At 35.7% G+C, this 12936-nt stretch overlaps 1 pseudogene; it reads right to left on the bottom strand.

Moving 5' to 3' along the window:
* LOC121319603 overlaps positions 1–12734 on the bottom strand; it is a 38870-nt pseudogene extending 26136 nt beyond the window's left edge.
* Between the last annotated feature and the right edge of the window lie 202 nt (positions 12735–12936).

The following is a 12936-nucleotide window of genomic DNA, read 5'->3' as shown; positions in this document are numbered from 1 at the left end:
ATTTCTGCTGGGTATTTCTGTTTCACTCATCAATTCTACCCAATACTTTAATGCCTCAACATTACACTCACCAGCTCTTAGTGGTTTTCCTCCATCCATGTGCCACTAAAATGCAGAAGCCCATGCTGGGAACATAGAGCACTCTTTCCGCAATCACAAAACCCACAGGGAAGAACAGATTTGATGCAGGAATAAATGGCAACATAATTAAAGACAGTGCCTAGAAAAAAGAAATAGATATGTGTTTAAAAAAAAAAAAAAAAAAAGATTCAAAACAAAAAGCACTGCATAACAGTGACACTTGCTGGCAAATCTGGGTTCACGTACAGCTGCTACAGATTCATATCCGTTCCAAGTACACACAGTGCCGTGAAAAAATATTTGCTCCCTGTCTGATTTTCTGCATTTTTGTACATTTTTCACATTGAATTTGGTCAGATCTTTTTGTGGGTTGTAGTAGTGTATATAGGGAGTTTGAAAGAAAAAAATGACACCAAAGTTTGGTGCTTCTTTCGTTTGTTTGGTGTACAAGGTAATCAAACATGCAATCTTCAGGTGTGAAAAGTTATTGCCCCCCTAGTTAACTCAACCCAATTAAAGGGATAATTAGGGTCAGCTGTTTGAATACTTTGGTTAACAATCAGGCCTGATTTGGGCCATAACTTTGGCCCTTACCATCATAATGAAGTTGTCAGCACACAGGTTCTAGAGACACATCATGCCACGATTAAAAGCAATTCCTGAAGACCTCCGGAAAAAAAAAGTTGTTGCTGCCTATCACTCTAGAAAGGGTTACAAAGCCATTTTTAAAAGGCTCTGGGGCTCCACCAAACCAGTCAGACCCACATTGTCTAAATGGAAAAAGTTTGGGACAGAAGTGAATCTTCCCAGCAGTTTTGCTGCATCAGGACCTGGATGACTTGCCATCATTGAAGGAACCATGAATTCTGCTCTGTATCAGAGAATTCTACAGGAGAATGTCAGGCCATCCTTCCGAGAGCTGAAGATGAAGCACAGCTGGGTCATGCAGCAAGATAATGATCCGAAACACACAAGCAAGTCCACTTCAGAATGGTTGAAGAACAAGAAATTTAAAGTTTTGGAATGGCCTAGTCAAAGTCCAGACCTAAACCCCACTGAGATGTTGTAGCAGGACCTAAAACGAGCAGTTTATGCTCGAAAACCCACAAACAGAGTTGAAGTAGTTCTGTATGAAGGAGTGGGCCAAAATTCCTCTATGACGCTGTGAGGGATTGATCAATAACTACAGGAAACGTTTGTTTGCAGTTATTGCTGCTAAAGGTGGCGTAACCAGTTATTGAGTCTAAGGGGGCAATTACTTTTTAACACAGGGGCATTGGGTGTTGCATAACTTTCGTTAATAAATAAATGAAATAAGTGTATTTGTTCACTCAGGGTCCCTTTTATCAAATATTAGATTTTGTTTGAAGATCTGACATTCAGTGTCAGAAATATACAAAAATGCAGACATATACAACAATGCAGAAAATCAGACAGGGGGCAAACACTTTTTCATGGCACTATACTATATACCGTGGGCTTCTGATTTTCTGTTTTATAGTGCTTCTGTGCTTTGTGTGCTACAGTTAAAGGAATTCTCAAATTTGGACAACTCATGATTAGGCAAAATAAAGTATATGTATCCCAGTGGTGGAAGGAGAGCCTCTTTTTGCAGCAAATATTTCTAAATAAGAAATATATGATGATGATGATGATGATGATGATGATGATGATGATGATGATGATGATGGTAATAAATGCATTATCTACCTGGTAAAAGTTTAAGTAATAGATTACTGCAATTAATATTTTTTGTTTATCATCGTTTAAAATTAAGTTATAGTGACACTCAGCTCATAAGTTGTTTTTTTAGCCAAATAAAACAAATTTTGACTGATACTAGTTTGGAACCTGTTTACTGGGTTCATATAACAGTTCGCACAAATGCCTTGTTTTAACTATGTGACATAAAAGAAACACTAATTATGATTAATTACTTCTCCCTGTAGCAACTCAGAAGAGTATAAACATTATCTGTCCAGAAGTTCATAAACTTATGTTAGCTTACAAAGGAAACAATCTACTATTGCAGTATTAATGTTAAGTCCAAAGGGACATTTTTAAGCACATTTGAACTTTCCACGCACCACTGCTAATTACAGGAACTATAATGTGATCTTGTAGGGTCCTGTTCATAAGATAAATGTAAGAATAAAGTGCAATATGTACAGTATACTAATTCCTAGTAGAAGTATCTATCCACAAGCTACAGAAACTACTGCACTCTACTAAATACACCTAGCTTGCACTGGAATAAGTTTAGCAAATTCATATGCTTAGTATGCTAGTAATGTTTTCTTACAGTTTTAAACAAGAGTTAGGGTAATACAACAATTTGCCAACACTTTGTATGCCTAAAAAAACTGAAGACGACAGAGATATAGTGGAGACCCCAGGTGTTAGATGCATAGAGCATACAGTAATCTAAATTGGCAACAAAAAGGGCAAGGCCAAAAAGGCCTTCAATATATTTATAGAGGGCACCAAGACTACTAAACTTAAATCAAGGACAACGTGTAGGATGTTGTGCAATTTTGCTTAGGATTCATATATCAGGCTTTGACATTAACCATGGCCCGGCGGCCCGGCGGCCCGGGGCCGGTAGATAGCGCAGTTTGGCTGGTAGTTATGAAGCACTACAGGCCCAACTGGGCCGGTAAAATTTTTTAACTGTATAATGTATATAATATAGTCCACATGGCTTCTGTTTTATGAACGCAGGAAAATGGGTCAGTGTGCCAAAAAGCTGAAAAAAACGAATTTGCAAACCCATTTTTAAAAACACACCCAACCCCCGCACCCCCGATAACAGCGTATTTGAACTCGTCCGAACCTTCCCCCCACGTCGTATTTGTTTTAGTCTGAAGCTAAAAATATCAGTATATAAAATAATACAATAATAGTTTAAAAATTAAACATCGGGTGAATTTATTGCATACGATAACTAATTATTTTATTTTTATATTGTCAAATCATGTTAAATGTACAAAAAGCCTGACTTAAAAAAATAGATCCGCTATTACCATTTAAAACATATTGTATACACATAATCAGAATAGTTAAACAAATAATCCATGAGACTGTTTATTTTATTTTTGAATGGCGCTAACACACATCCTAATATATTACTTGCTGAGCACGGCGATACAGTGGACGCGTTATTTTATTCACTATAAATGCTCCACCGGTGAGCCTATGTGCTCACTGAACTGTTGTTAAAGTCAGCCACCAGACTCACGCTGGTGAGATTCACCGTAAACAATGTATACACAACATACACACCCCCCATGGAATCTGTCAATGTGGACTGTGGGCAGACTAAATTAAATGTAGTAAATACTGTAAATTGCAAAGTAATAAAAGTCCTACCAAATCCCACTTATTTAGGAACTTTTCAACCTTTAAATTAAGTATTCAAATTATAAAGCAAACATTTTAAGTTGATGCAATTTTCTTTTTTATTTGATTTTTTTTTATTTAGTGGTCAACAATTGTTTGTATCATTTTTTTCTTCCAATTTGGAATAGCCAATTATTTTTAGGCTCAGCTCACCTGTACCACCCCCGCGCTGACTCAGGAGTGGTGAAGACGAACGCACGCTGTCCTCCAAAGAGTGTGCCATCAGCTTCTTTTCACCCATGCAGCCACCTCAGAGCTACAGTGTCAGAGGAAAACACAGCACTGGGCAGCTTACAGGCAAGCCCGCAGGCGTCGGGCCAGACTACAGGGGTACGTGGTGATCCAAGGACACCCTGGCTGACATGCGTTTGAACAATTCTAGTACTAGTTGCCATATTTAATGTGACCAAACTGTTGTTTTAATCCAGTCACCGGTAGATGTACTTCAGACTCACCAATACATTTGCACCCAGTTTTGTACTTATTTTGGGCTAGTTAAAATTGTATCCGGGCCAGTAAAAACCCAGTGGCCCAAGGGACCAGTAGTATAAAATCTAAATGTACAGCCTGTAATATGAAGCTAATTACTGGCCACAGAAAGAAAGTCAGTTAATAATAAATATATATATTCAGAAAATGCAGGGGGTGGGTTTGTCAACCAGTTGGTTGCTACCATATTCAACTGCTTAAAATACAACAGCTTGTTAAGACACTAAAGAGACACTAAAACAGTAACTTATGTTAGTACTCACTTGTTTGTTGCCTCATTCAGTTGAATGGGTAATCTATGCAGCTGATGACTGCAAATAACCTCAGCATTTTATATTTTGCTTGTGTTGTGTATGGAATTGGTGACAGCACTTCTAATTGTGTACAGTTGTACTATGGAAAATAGCATGCTGCAGCTCACATGCTCAGTGTTAATTAGTGGAGCCCTGGTCTGAGCAGGTAACACAGTCAGTTCTTTTGTTTTTTTCTGTATATGTAACCATTTATTGTTTCAGTGATTTTGTTCTGTTATTTACGATATTAGAAATAGATATTTCCAAAGCATTCTTTTTTTATTACCACAATCTGAAAGCTCTTAATTACCGTACCTGTTTCTTTGGTTGAAGGCAAGAGATATTATCAGCTCGTCGTGTAACTAGGCAAGTTATTGCACAAGTAAATCATCCTCAGATTCCTGAAGATAAACAATGTAACCGAATATATCTGCTAAAGAAGACGCAATAAATGATAAAAATCTGTTTGTGCTAACTCAAAACTTTCATTTTGTTAATGGCAACTCACAAACCTTAAGTGTATTTTGGTTTTTCGTTCTTGTTTTAAATTTCTTGAATGCAACGTTTCATTTTAAGCAAAATTTCTACACAACAGTACTTGCACATGTTTGGTCTACTGCATGAACCTGGGGTTACCGTATTTTGCTGATGTTAATACAGCACCTCTTGGAGTTCCAGGCACTTGTGTTCGATCAGATTATTATCGTACCTCGCACTTCAGTTTAAAACATGTGATATGCCGCCTTTTTTTTTTTCCTTACCGACTTACCACGCAAATCATGTTATTGTTAGGACTCAAACACTTCCTAATACAGGCGTCTCAGTTGCTGTAGCTGAAAGGGTGCATTTTGAGGGGCACTGCGGCAATATGGGCACCCACAGCAATTGTCCCATGGCTGCCGTTAATTTTGAGCCCTGGAGCACATGTCATGAATGATAACAAATGAGCCTTTGGGCAAGTTTGTTCTTCTTCCTCCACTTACAATCCACGACATAAAACGTGTTTATACCACAGGTGTTTTGATACCAATAAAAACATGCTGCTGCACTATTTACTTTGTGAAGGATGATATTAAAATAAACAGCATTTTCTCTTGTAATGTAGCTTATGATGTCACTGACATTAATAAATAAATGCATTTAATAGAATGTGTCCTATTTTATTTTAATGCTATATGCTATGTTTTATGTTTAAGCCAGAGTAAGAATACTGTCGCTACCCAATCTCTTTTGAAGGTGGTGCATAGTAATTATTACTTTTTACAAGACAATACAGAGTTGGCAGTATGGGGCTTCCGACAGGTGTGCTGGGTGTAGAAAAGTGCATTCCTCATACCTAATGTTTTGTAGTCTTTTTCAAAATTCTTCATGAAAGAAATGTAGATCAAAGTTTACTTCTGTCTTAAAAGATGCTGTATATTGTGAATATCAGCTTTTTGTAAACAGTGTTTGTTTTTAAATGCTACGCAGTATGCTTTGCAATACAATGCGTTTTCTGTGCTGTATGTTATAAAAATAAAATAAAATCCGGTCACTCACTTTTCATGACATATTTATGGAAAGTTTGCCATATGAGTGATATAACATTTGATTTTAAATAATTCAATTAAAACTAATATTGGCTTCCATTGTACGATTGCATAGTAAAGCATGTGCATTAGTATGTTTGCTAATACTTCTGGCAGCCATGACCTAACATTATTGACTTTATATCCGAATAGGATATAATATACAATATATCTGAATTGGCAGTATAGCGAGGGACAAAATAACGAGGGGTGGGTGTATAGAGACATAAAAAAATATATATGCAAACAAAAAACAATCTTGGTTACTAGAATGTAGTTAGGAAAGAATCTGTAGGCAACTGTAAAGATATAAAAGATTCATTCTGCAAGTGCATTTTTTAATTGACTGTTTTTATAGAGACATGTCTCAATTAAAATACAGCCCAAAACAGACAAACCTGACCCTGGACATTTTTTTTTTGTGTGTGTGAAACTCAATAAACAGGTATTTAAACTTGGGAATGCAAGTTTCTGAACCAAGTTTCAATCTCCATTTTTGGAAGTGAATAAACTAATGCTTTTTAGAAACAATATTGCAAACACTTAAGTAGGGACTTTAGTCAAAGGCACACAGGGTTCCATTTGTGTACATTGGACTTTAATTTCCATTCAATCTTGTTTTCTTTATTCATTCTTTCGGCTTGCTGTTGTCAACTACTTGTAAGTATTTTGATTACATTTGAGAATACATTTAAAAATTACACAGTTGGAAAATTATTTCAATTATGGTGGTTCATTTATCATTGTAGTATACTGTAGCCTTACCATAATGACAGTTTTGGAAGAGTCCACAGAATATCGGACACCGTGATGCACCATCAGTCCCAAGACAGAGTAGAAGGCGACTATGGCAAGGTTTCTTATAGCCAATAAAGACTCCACCAGTGAAATAGTTCCCATTGTCCAATCATAACACAGCTCTGAAGGGTTCAGAAGTAGCCAAGCATTCACGGGCAGCAGGTAGTTAAACGTGAGCTGCCTTGCAGGAGTCTGGCTAACTGCTGCAGGATTATCAAATCTAAAATAAGAGAATGATTATTAATAAATCTGCGAGGAAGGGAGAAAGGAACCAACCTACTACAATACAATCTATCAAACATTCAAAGCTATTTTATTGAGAAATACTGCAAAAGCAATACTCAGTTCTGGTTTAACTAATGTTTTCTGTATAGCGCATATGCTTAAGTTAATGAAGGGGTGTTATCCCAGTGTACTGCCGGAAAATAGCTGGGCATTTCAAGCATTCACCATTGGCCTATCAGTAACTGCAGGAACTACACTCAGATGGGAATTCCAGTCAAGACACAACAGCCTATTTTAAGCTAGAAAGCTTTATTGAACAGAAACATCCTCTTGGTATATACAACAGACTTTGAGCTTCATGCAACATTATATGTATCAGTGTGGATTGGAAGAAAAGGTGATACTAGTACTTGCCAGCAACAGCAACAGAATCTAATGTGATTCTGTGCATCATAGCTTTGGAATGACTTCTAGGAAAGGTATCTGACATGGACAGTGGTTTAACACTTAAATGCATTTAAGAAACCACGATTTACAATTTTGTTACTACTACTAATAATAACAAAAAACACAAACAATGGTATCTGCCTATTATTGACATTGAACCTCTACTTGCAAATCCCCAGATTTTATTAAATTACAACAACATTTTTCTTTTCTTACTGTAGCTTCAATTTAAAAAGATTTAACTCATTTTTATTTAGATAACACAAGTTTAGGAAATGTTTTTGGAAATATACACAATCTGTTTGAGGGAGGAATGTTCAGTAATACTGCTAAAGTGCTCTGTCAATGGTTGATATGAACTAGCAACATATTGTTTTAATAAACCGTTCACAATTGAATATAGACATATTGAATAGTTTCCAAGGTAACCTTTAAAGCTTCCCACCAGAGGCATTTTGCTAATTTCAGTTTTCCCACCTAATTGTTCATGATTTGACATATACTGCCCAATTAAATTTTATAATGTATAATGACTTCCAATTAAAGGAAAACTTTATATCATCTGACTTGGAATCATAATTTATCAATGTAGTACATATCTGTTCATTATCTCATGATGTCTGTTCTTAATCATTATTATTGTTTCTACTAGGTGAGTGCCAAGAGTGTCCTAGCATAACAAACATAAAAACAAAAAACAATGTTTTTCACACAGATCTTTTTTTTGTACCTTTTAAGTTGAAATTGGTTTATCTGGGGATCTCTAGACAGTTTAAAGAACACTGTGATTAACACGTACCTGGTGAAGACGGGTAGCTGTGACTGAATAACCTGTACCCTAACAATGACCAAGAGTAAAGTGCTACACATAAGAACAATGAGCTTCAGTAAAGGCTGCAGCAATGAATATGGAAGACCATCTTTTCCTCGAAGAATCCCCAACACTGTGTCCCACAGATGCGGCAAGGTAAACTATATAAAAATAAAAAAAATATACATTGTTATCAAGGAGAGTTTGGAGAACATTTTAAAGAAGAAAAAGCGGGCCATAAAATCACCTGTAGAAATTTGACCTTTCAACAATAATATTCACCTATAACTATACAACCATTAACGGTTAAATAGATACTAATACTAAAAGGCAAAATTATTTGACAAACATTTAGAAACTTTTCAATTGAGGATGGATTAAACCAAGCTCAATGATGTTTAACACACAGTAGTGAAGAAATGGCACCACTTTTAAAGTACGGTTTGTCAAGTCATACAACATTCTTTTCATAAAACTAACAAAAAAAAAACAAAAAAAAAAAAAAAAAACTAGACTATGTAAGATATCCTTACCCCTTGTACTACAAATACTTCATAGACACAGCATATTCCAATGACAGTTATCCCCTGCTCCTTGCACAATGTTGCAACAGCAACTAAAATCACACTTAATGCAATGGGAGTCCAAACTGCAAAACATCAAATTCATATTTAATTATTTGTGGTCCAACTGGTTTTATATTGTTGTCGACTTCTATTAAAATGTCATAATTTTGTGAAAATTTACTAAATTCATGGTAGTAATGTCATTTAAGTAATTTCTGTCATTGTATCAAGTGAATACATCAAGGTCTTTACATTGAAACCTGCAGAGGTGAGGCAACTTAAGTGTCACAGTTTGCATGTGGCAAAACATCTGAAGGACCTGAGGCTGAAAGATTAACGATATCATATCTATCTCCCCCCCCCCCCCCCCCCAAAAAAAAAAAGAAAAAATGCAAGCTAATGTTAATTTACTTGTCCTTGACAGAGATTGCTAAAGCATTATGACAGAGACACCAAAGCAATGACTACAGAGTGCACAGCGTGTGAGGAGAGAAGAGTCTCCTGAGTGGATAAAGCGTTCTACTGGTGTGTAAACTACATGCACCCTGTAGCTATAGCTATTATATGGCAATAGTTGACAGTTCTATTAAGGTTTTGCATTTAAATAAGCAAATGGCATTTGGCATTTATGCTTGTTTTTATTACAAATACAGTCTGCATATAAGTGCTTTTCTTGGAAATGTTTGTTTTTAAGCTTTTTTTTTTCCTACAAGTCTTTATAGACATAAACAAAACTGCAACTTCACCAACTGATTACGGAAAATTAACCAAGTATATCTAAATGTTGCATTACAACTTATTTAAACAAATACAAAATATTGAAAAGCAATATTATACATGTTTAAACTTTTTTGTTGTTTGAGGTTTTTTTGTAATAAACTGAAACAGACCTATACAATTCTATTTTAAAATTAAAAGTACACAAAAAAGAAACAATTACTTCTTGCACAAACACATTCTACTTCCAGGCAAACCAAACACCACTACACAAGCTCAAATAACACATTAGAAATGTTAGTACTAATGAACTGTTATCACCATTGGTATAGGACAGGAATGCAGCTAATAAAAACATAGATGATAAAAGTTCAGCTATACCGACCACACCAGTAACCTAAAAGAAAAAAAAATCCCAATTACTCTAAACATTCAGTTTGACTGGACTCTCTTCTCCTTCACATTGTGATAAATAGATAAAGCTCTGTTAAAGAAAAACATCAGTATTAGACGACAGTTATATAATCTTTGTGATAAAGCTTATGTCATCTGTTTCTCTGCACAACAATACCAGTCTGTGAAACTCAATCTCATCTAGTTTAATAATAAACTCAATGCTACTAAGATAATGCTATTACAGTATGTGCAGTAAATGTACAACATACACATTTATCAACTGTTCACAATCAATGCAACGGATCCAGTATAATTAACATACACATCCAAACAGTTTTTCAAGGGATTACTGAATTTATCGTGGGTATAGACATGCAATCAAACTATCAGATGTGGGAATCACTAAAGACAGACTCAGATAGTGTGTGATGCCTGTACATCAACAACTGCCATGTCATTGATGAAAAGGACAATCAAGACATGCATGCAATATTCCAGCAAGTAACTTTGGACACTTTCAGAGCATCTGTGATGAAGAGCAGGAGTGCCACCTTGTGGTTGATAGACTTCTCATACATACAATTACTTGACAATGGAAGTTCATTTAAAACTAATACTAATTATGTATTTAAAAAAAAAAAAAAAAGACACAGTACTACCCTATGTATGACCAACCAACTACAATAAAAAATACCTCCAACCTTACGCCACATGCAATTTTGATTAGTGTTTCCCAAAAACTGCATACAGTGCTCTCCCTTTATTTATAATGCTGCAGTTGTAAACCATTGGCTAGTGCAATTTCTATTCCACCCTATAACGAGAATACCAGTTCTAATGTTATTAGTATTATAGAACAAATCGTGACCTTAAAACATGTAATTATTTTGTTGACGGATGGGTTTTCTGACAGTTAAATATTTTAAATATATAAATGTAAAAAACATTATCTGGCTACAAGTTATTACATTATGGCAAATTATTGTGTCCTAAACTAATTCGATTGATTTTATTTTCTTCTCTTCACAACATGTACAACATTATTGAGGGAAAACATCAACATGCTTTTTTGGCAGGTTGCAATATTAAACTCCTTTTGTACATAATACTGTTTCCACTGGCACACAAGTAACGGGGGGGGGGGGTTAACTGGTGTAACTATCCCAGCTACCCTTAATGTACTGGCTTGGGAATATTGCTCAGGCTTGTTACATGAACTAGACAATTTCATCTGACATGTAATCGTACAGAGAAGACCCCCACACGCAACATAAATTTGCATGTAGATAACATGTTTGAAACAAATAAAAACAACAATAGGCTGCAAATACGTTCTGCAATGTGCGTACTGCACATGGGGAACATATTGTACAGCAGGGGTCTCCAACCCTGGTCCTGGAGTGTCCCTATCCAGCAGGTTTTTTAGCTGTCTTTATATCATCAATGGAAAATCTGGAACACCCGTTAATCTTACCTAATTAAGCCAATGACTGGTGCAATTAAGCAATTGAGAACTCGGTTGAAACGAAAACCAGAAGACCCAGTAGGTCTCCAGGACCAGGGTTGGAAATCCCTGCTGTACAGTAAGACAACCTTAACAAGGATGTTTTCAAAAGATGTAAATGCACTTTGCAAGGTAACCTACACAGAAGCTAAAATAAACATTCAATGCAAATTTTGCTGTTACTAAACTAAAAAACTACCTTGACTGTCTACAGTTGAGTTGCCCCCTAAAAAAGAGGTTTAAAGCTGGCTTCCATAAACTTTTGATAGAAGTCCACAGCGCCCCCAAATGTTTTCTTAATTCATTTTACATTTTCCTCTACCATCTGTCAGTGGAAAAGGAGTATTGCATCTACTGACTTTACAACTGTTTTTAGGAGCATTGGAGTTTAAGTTGTAGACAATTTATTTGTTGGACTAAAAAAAAATGAAATTCCTTAAGTCAACGAGCACTTTGAAAACTTACTGCTTCTGTGTGTACTGGATGAACAGCAAAAAGCAAGGCTGCTACCAAGCTTGACTTCTGGTCCAAAAAAAGCCTGCACACCCTCAGGAATATTAAACAGACCACTGCATGAAGAACCACGTTTAGGAGATGGTATGACTTTGCACTGAGCTCATTGAATACGTAGTTTATTTGAAACATGAGGACTGTCAGAGATCGATAAGACTTGTGGCTCCTTTCCTTCAAATGAAAATGATAAACCAACATGTTAGTACTGGAGTACAATGCAATTCAATCTTTTTTTTTTTTTCAATAAAAATGTGAAACTTTTTTATTATGAACTGCTTGAGGCGCCAACTATATATCGTTCGTGTCATACCTATACATTGGACATACATAGGTCTATACATCAACATACATCTGATAATACAGTTTTGTACTATTCTTATTTACATTCACAGCGAGTTAGCTAGTCGCAGCCAAGACTTTATAAAAATGTATGTTTGAGTAAAAGTACAGAATATTCCACTGAAGGCTACAGTAAACAGACACGTCGGAATTATTTTTAATTGTGCTGTATAATTTAACTTCTAAGCACTGTGCCAGTACTATTTAGTCTATGTGCTCATGCTAACTAGGGACATTTGACAGCTTTTCAAAGTAAGGTTGCCAGCACTCTCATAGTTTAGGAACATGAACAAGCAAGAACAATAATGGGATTTATCATTATTTAAGAGACTCAGTACTGCAGCAACCTAGATGCAAAATCTAGCACAGACAAGAAAAAGTGTACATGGCACAAAGATTAATATGGGAGTGGTTGTTCAATAAATATAGTGCATGGGAATATCTTTTCCTGATTCACAGACTGTTCCCATCCTCAACAATGTAATCTCAATGTTTGTTCTTCTTAAATCTCAAATGGGTTAGGAAGCACGTGTTATTTTCACCCATAACTATAAAACACTCAATAGTGCTACATTTAGAAATGCAAAAAAAAACTTTGTAAACTGAATCTCTTCTGAATTGAAAAATGTTTGTCACTGACTTTATTAAGTTTATTTTTGTATTTCTATATCTAGTACTGTCTTGGTTAGCTGCCAATTTACACAAATTGGAAAGATCATCAAAATGTTCTGTTTAATGTGACATTGTAGGTGTCTTATCTTTGCAGCAGTCTTTTCCTCATTTAGATATA

The sequence above is a fragment of the Polyodon spathula genome, chromosome 8 (assembly GCF_017654505.1).
Source record: "Polyodon spathula isolate WHYD16114869_AA chromosome 8, ASM1765450v1, whole genome shotgun sequence".
NCBI lineage: Eukaryota > Metazoa > Chordata > Actinopteri > Acipenseriformes > Polyodontidae > Polyodon > Polyodon spathula.
The sequence above is the reverse complement of the archived record's forward strand: the minus strand, read 5'-3'. Positions and strand labels throughout refer to the sequence as shown.